Genomic DNA, 8,003 nt, shown 5'->3' on the forward strand with positions numbered 1-8,003 from the left:
TGATTGTAATTGACCCCTATAACAAAAAATAATTTTTCCAGAACGATTTGAAACTTTTCATTTTCGCCGAAAAATTTAGGCACCTACCACCTGTCGATTTTCCTTAAAAATTCGTTTTTCATTTTTAATCATTTTGTTTGACGTATCTACAGAAAAGTTGTCTAATTCTTTTTTATAGGTATCCATGAACTCTACTTCCTCTCAAAATTTCAATGAAATATATCCACTATTATATGAGTTATGGCCGTTTGAAAATTGGACCAATATTTATGGGGTTTTTCTCGCTTTACGGGGTTAAGGACCAACTTTTCGAACATTCTCAGAATTTCTACATATTCTCCACTAAAATACGCGTTGTTTGCCTTTTGAAACATTAAAATCCTCCAATCCGTTCATGAGTTATGATGTTTTAAACATACGCATGAAATTTCAGGGGAACGTATCAATGTCTGGTCAGACATTATATTTTCGGTAAGGAATTTCTTTCTCGAAAGTGTGTAGAATTTCGGGGGTATGTCTAATCACCAAAAATAATTGGAATTGATCCCCGCAACCAAAAGTAATTTTTTCAAAATTTTCCGTTTGGTATGGCAGTCAGATTTGCCCACGAAATTCCATAACGTGTAAAGTGTACTTGACTGTCATTCTACAGACGGAAGTTTAAACGTTAATAACTTTTTACCGACGCCTCAATCAACAATTTTTTATTTTTGATTTTCGTCTCATGTTGACCTCCAGAATCGTCCATTAAAATTTTTCCCAAGGGTGGCCGAGCACTCCGTATATAGACGTGTATAATATAAACCCAGGAATATGGTAAAAAGCGTTCCAAACGCAACGCGATTGAAAGTGAACAGACGGTCCGTGTTGTTTAAAAAATTAAATGTTTCGAGTGTGTTTAAACATTGAAGCCTCTTTGAAATTTCACAACTACGAGGCTCGTGCGTTATTGCGGCAACGAAGCGCTGTTGGATTAACGCGACGCGAGTCCGCGGTTGTTTATTTCTTTTTTTTTCACGAGCGTCGTTAAAACTGCGTGCTTCATTTTTACTTTTTACGACGCCGACCGTTGGAGCGAGACATCCCAGCTGCAGTAGCGATCCGCGAACGGAGCAACTCGCGCACTCGGAACTAAGAGCGTCAAGTATCTCTGGTTGATGTTGGAAAAGCTTCTCGAACTAAAAATTAAACAAATTCCGGTACGTAAGAAACCGTCGAAACTGTAAATCGAGGGAAATAGAATTTCTATAGGCTCGATCGCGCGGTGTTTTCACGTCAGTGGAACGTTTCGATGACAAAAGGGATCTTTTCGAGTGATTCTAGAGCCCTTCGCTGGTCGTTCGAGTACGTCTGCACCGTTGCATCCCGCTATCCGTGCAATACGGTGTTTAATATTGGGCAGTTTAAAGCCAGCTTGCGGCGGAGGAACATTGGCACTGTCGGTCGTTCTCTTTAACGGTTATTGGTCCGCAGTAATTCTCTAATCTCTGCTGTCAGCGGCCTCTGTGTTTCCGTTTCAATATGGCCGCGCCACGGATTACGATCGGAGGGTACTGCGGCGCGGTGTCGTAGGCAGCTGCCAGTGGAACTTCATTACTTCGAAGCTTATCGAATCATCTTCCCGGAAAATCAGCAGCGAACGGAATAACAGCGGCCGGCCCTCTCAGAAACGGTGCTCGCTTTGATCGGCGGGCACTTGACATTTCGATTCGAGTTCCGGTGCTTGGATAACTTCGAATCAAACCTCGGACTTAAGGGGCTCGTTGTTCAAGAGGATTCGCCGGAATCAGAATCCCCCAAATATCTTGGTTTCGAAGATATAAACAAATATTTTGCGACAGATTTGCCGTAAGAATTTTCTCTGTTAACGATAATCATTATTCGATAGAGAAAAGATTCAATTTATGAAATTTTTCTTTTATCGACCACGAAAGCCGATAAAGGCGATACAACTGTGGTATTAGGTACGCGTAAATATGTAATATATGAGATATGGAATTAATATTTGCGCGAATCGGGCCATTTAAATAACTTTTTTTATTAATATACCTGATGCATATGATTTTTAAGGGGGAATCTCTTTTCAATGCTTGGAGGTTTAAAAATGACAAAAATATTAAAGTAAAATTCGTAAAAATGACAAAGTTAAGTGGTTCGAATAATTAGTTTCGATGTGGTGTTAAAAGAAATATTGATTTTGTCACAGTTTTTCGAGATTTTCCCTTCAAAGTTCCACCATTATATAATAAATAATTATTTTTTAAAATTCGTACGTGCAACTGACGCTACTGTCTTATAGTTTAAGAAAATTGCATGATTTTCAGTGAAAAATTACACGTTCACCGGTTTCTAACAAATTTTTAGAAGCCACTCACGCTGGTCCCTATTATAGCTACGATAATTGTAGGATTTTAAAAAAAGAGAATTGTATTTGGAACAAATGTACAAATAATATAATTAAATGAACGAATTTGAAATACACCAAGCACACAATCTTTTTACTCAAATTAAAATCACATTAATTGACAACACAAATTCAAATCACGTCCGTCTTTTCCAATCACTCGTTTCTCTCTCCCTGTTGTCTCGCTGTCCCTAGTAACCCCTTCTTTTTTTAACAAAACACTTTCAACACTTTTGCACATAAGTTAACATTGAACCAAACTACAGCGTGACACAAATATTCAACACAAATCTCCTACATAATTAATATTTTTATACGAAATTTTTACAAGTTGTTCAAGAAATATATTGGGAAGTCGTTCGAGAAATGTATATATAGCAAACGAGGGGTCCGTCGAGCGCTTGTGAGAACGCGATCCCTCTGGTGGCGAGCATGGGAGGCGACGCCACACATTAAACACTTACCTTTGAAAACTGCCTTTATTTTCAGCCCTCACAGCAATTTCCTCTTTCCCCCCTTAAGGATAAAATAGTAGGAAGTACGAGCTCGTATCCGAGCGTGACAGTGACTCGGATCGATATTGACTTCAGTTACATTTGCCGTGTTTCCGAATATTATACTTAATCCCTCTCTAAATATTCCTTAAGCTGGTCTCAGGCAGCCCTTTCGAAAGGAGATGAGGGCTACGTAAATGCCGATCATTGTTCGCGAGCATTAGTTTGCATCCGGCTTTGTATGTACTTAACTGCGGTCGATTAATTGATCGTGGAAGAGCTGAATTCCCAATGATGCTCATAAATGTACTATTGTAAATGAACTTCCCACGAAGCATTCCCCGCGTATTATACTCGTTTGACTTAGGACTCCTATTACGACCATAAAACATCTTTCCTTCTTTCAGTTTTTGTCCACCAAATGAATTAAAACCTCGTTGTTGCTAGTAAGTCCACTTTAGCTCTCTTTTTTCAACGCGGAATACGACGGACGCAGGATTTCTATGATCATGTTTACGCAAAAGTATTCACAGGAAAAATCTGCTGTAAATATTGTTTAACGCGATGGCGAGAACGATGGAAGATTCGAAGCACTTTAAATCGCGATAAAATGTTTTCGCATCGATGGCATTTAGGTCGAAGCAAAAGGAGAAGGAAGCCACTCATACAGGGCACGGGCACGTCTATAGAGGTTCAGGTGTTACAAACGACTATCATGACACGACGGCATGAGGCTTTTAACGGGTGGCTTCGGTTTCATTCATGCCGCAGCTTTGGTATATACAGGAAAAAGGCGTAGGAACGAAAAGTTGAGGCGGTGGCGGAGGCGGGCGAAGGATATCTGTCACATTTACGCAATATATCAACTTGCTTTTCGCGCTCCGCACGCTTCAATGCCGCCACATATTTTCTTTACATCCCCCACCGCCCTCTTAGAAAGCCACTTTCACGCGGAACCGGCTTGTACGTCAAAACTCTTGTCAAATAAACGCGCAGGCACTGAACGATATTAAGTTCGCCGTGGAATCGATGTCAATACCGGGGGCGGTGCTTGTTCAAATCTTATTTTACCTTCCGTGCCACACGTCGATCGATTGTGGTAACCACTCGAAACATGTATTATATCAGGCCATCCGAAAAGTTAGGACTTAACATTGAATATCACGATGGAACGTCTTTCTATCGTTTCTCACCATTTCTTAGGCAAAGCCATTATTCCATCGGTGTAAAACTTCTTGGACTTTTTATTAAAATATTCTCGAACACAACTTCGCACATGTTCGATATCGTCGAACTTTTTGCCCACTAAAAAGCATTGCAATCTTTCATAATTTTTGATATTTGAGAAAAATTCAAATTACGACTTTTCAGCTTAATGATCTTTCTGATCTCAATCTCATTTAACATATTTCTGCGACCCACATCGACGCCTGATCGTGTAATAAACAGCACCTGTTCACAACTGCTCAAGAAATCGCGAACTACTGAATAAAACAGGAAGTTCAAGTGTGCTATCATTTCGTCCTCGATGTTTACATGTTCTTTTCTACGAACTGTGAATATCAGAGCGTTCTTATTTTCTAACGTGCTTCTTCCTCTTGCATCGTAACCTTTACGTGCTATTTTTTACATTTGAGAAATTCTACGTAGTTTCCGAGCAATTAACCTTGCTATACAATTACGAGTCTGGCTCGTTACAAGTTCTTGATGTCAAGTTTCACAATCGTGAGTTTACTCACTCGTTATCAAGTCTTATTAATTAAAATCAACACATTTTTACGTTTACCAGGTATTCGTAAAAAAAATCTATTCTCTTTCGTGGCCATCCTTTGTACGAAGGACACAAAATTGTATAATATACGTTCCACAAATTATTTGAAATTAAATCGAACACATGTGCTATCTTTTTGTCCAGGAGTGCACCAATCAAACATACAAAAAATTCACAGATTCTATGCACTCAGAGTTCGTCACTGGACTGTCCTCGAACATCTCCAGGAAGCCCAATGTGCATTTCATCGCTACTTATTTAGCGAACACGCCAAATATTTTAACAATAACCACAAGAACCATATTTAAAGACGATAAGTCTCCCAGCGGAGAATCGTGGGGTAAATTTTCGTCGGAAAATCTCGAGGAAAGAAGCGGCTCGGATCGAAAGCGTTCCGGCTAAAGGGGGAATTCGCAACCGCACAATCTCGCGAACAGCGTCCAATCACAAAGTTGAGAGTAAACGCGACCCGTGCTGATAACGGGACATCCATTTTTACGTCCGATGGAGCGACAAAAAGGTCGACAGCGGCGAGGTTAGCGACCCGGTTCGCGCCGCAAACTCGTTTCGAGTCCGAGGATTACGCGGCGGAACGTACATAGCATCAAGATCTTCGGAATTTATCATCAGATTTCTTGGGGCGGCCGGTGGGGCCGCGAGGGGGTAGCGGCGATGGGTTTGAAACACGTATCTCCGTAGCGGGCCGAACGGGGATGCGCCGAGAGAACCGAACGAATTTATCACCCGACGGGATCCGACGAACGAGACTCCCCCGTAATCCGCGTTAAAGAGAAAGAGCCAGCCCGGGGGTGGACGCGTTCGGGAATAGAGGGAAACGGGGATCGAAGGATGGATCTTTGGACGGTCGGGACGAGCCGCGGCGTCCAAGTACCGACAAAGGATACGTCGATATTTACCGAGGGGGGGATGTCGAAACTCGAAACACCGGTACGAAGAAGACAGCGCGAATCAGGCCGAGTCGAAACGATGGAAACGACGAAGGCGTAGGAGGAACGAGAGGTCGACGGGCTCCCAGCAATTTCTGCCTTCCATTCCGACGCTCAACCGTCGCCAATTCCGGAGCAAGACATTCAAATCTCGCCCCCCTGCGTCCCGGGCCGGGGAAGCCGCGTTCGTGTTTCACCGTTTTGGTCACATCCCGATGTATTGGAATTCACTTTGAACCGGGGGATACCGCCGCGCCGTGCCGTAGCGGTCCGAGGGAGTCCGTCAGCGTCTCCTGCGAGGAGGGGAGATCCGACGAGCCCGAAAATCCATGGCGAGACGGAGACGAGAGTAGCGGAGGATCGAGGGAAAACTCGAACCGAAGGAGGGAGGAACAGAGACGGAGGGATCCAGGAAATAGTCGAGCAGGGGCGCTTTACGATGATGGGGGTTTCGCTCGTAAAAGCCAATGTAGCGCCACCCCTTCGGCTCGCATCCGCTGGCCCCGGCTCCTATATATCGCTTTCTATCCATTCCCGCGACAGATTGTCCGTTTTACTCCCGCGCGATGCCGTCGGATATGGTTCTGCGCACCGCCAACATCCCCGACGAACCTCTTCATTATCCCGTTCCGCGGTTCGAACGTTTCACCGAGTGGCCAGCTAAGCTTGCAGCGACACTGACCCCGATCGACGACCATTTTACCTTGTATACTCTCCGAAGTTCGACGTGTGAGAGTTCGTAGGAGGCAGAAAAGGAAAGGAGGAGGTGCCTTTCGTCCCGGGCCTGCTAGTGGACTCATCAGTAAGACTTTCTAGCGGGCTCTGTCTTAGGCGACTCCATATTGGGAAGTTGGTCGAGGAGTGTATACAGGGTGTTCGGCCAACCCTGGGAAAAATTTTAATGGGAGATTCTAGAGAGCAAAATAAGACGAAATCAAGAATATCAATTTCTTTTTTCTAGCAGACGCTGACCACTGTCGCGTGTGCGCGATCTACTGTATCAGTCACCATTTCATCATTACGTTTGTTGAGGGTACATTTATAATTCCTTATAATAATATTCCTCGCGTCTTCGTGTATCTCACTTTGGTCTACAATATCAGTGGTGAAGGACAACGGTCTTCGCGTGATTAAATAAAAAAATTTCAAATCATTTTGGAATAATTATTTTTGGTTGCGGAGGTCAATGACAATCATTTTTGGTGAACAAACATACCTTCGAATTCCTATGCACTTTCGAGAAAAAAATTCCTTACCGAAGATATAATGTCTGACCCTGAAATTCCGATTCCTCTGAAATTTCAAAAAGTTTCAAACCATTCTGAAAAAATTATTTTCGATTGCAGGGGTCAATTACAATCATTTTTTATGAATACACATAACCCCTAAATCCTACGTACTTTCTTTAAAAAATTCTTTACCGAAAATATACTGTGTGGCCAGAAATGTTCCTATAACTTTTTAACGAAGTGTCAATCAATAAATTAGTATTCTTGATTTTCGTCTTATTTTGGCCGCTAGAGTCTCCCATTAAAATTTTTCTCAGGGATAGCCGAACATCCTGTATAAAGCAATCGAGGGGTCGATCGAGTGCTTGCGAGAGCGCGACCCCTCTGGCGGCGAGCATAGGAGGCGACGCCATGGGCGTAAACAGATCCCCGTGATCGATATTGGCTATCATCGACGGGATACAAAACTGACGACTCTAACTCGCAGCGTTTCGCGACCGTAAACTAAATTTCACCGATCCAGGCAGACGCGAAGTGGCAATCGGCCCAAGTGGACAACGCGTACCGAAAACTTTCACGCGCGTCGAATTCCGGCCGGAGAGCGCGCGATCCAGAATCCGGCGCTCTCTTCATTACACGCAATGCGCCCCGTGCTGGGACCGAGGGGTTGCAAAGTGCTCAAACAACAATCAAGCCACGAGGGTACGGCGTTCGGTACATATTGTGGAACATCACCACTCTGGACTCCGTTGCGCCTCCCCCCACGCCCCCTGTTCCCGCGCGATCCCCGAAACACCAACCCGACCAGTCACCCATTTAACCCCTTTAACTCTCTCCGTGCCTGACCCGACACTTCGACCCGTGACCACTCTCGTTGCGCGGCCCTCAGAGGAAGGGTATCCACGGTTATATTGCTATTTGTACAGCGGCAACTATCAATTTGTCGCCATCCATTACGGCGTTAGAGAGGGATTCGGCGATTTAGGCTGCCGCGGTTCGCGCGTGAACCTCTCGGACTCTGCAGCTTTCGCCTTTCGGCCAGCGTGCACACCCATTTCACGCGGAACGCGCCGATCCGTGCGGACCGGAAAATTCGATTACCCTGCAATTAGCCGCATGTTATTTAGCGATCATTCCCGCCCAAGCACGCCGCCAGAA

Source organism: Colletes gigas, unplaced genomic scaffold, assembly GCF_013123115.1.
Source record: "Colletes gigas isolate AHSC1104 unplaced genomic scaffold, ASM1312311v1 Colletes_gigas_Sc00016, whole genome shotgun sequence".
In the NCBI taxonomy this organism is placed as follows: domain Eukaryota; kingdom Metazoa; phylum Arthropoda; class Insecta; order Hymenoptera; family Colletidae; genus Colletes; species Colletes gigas.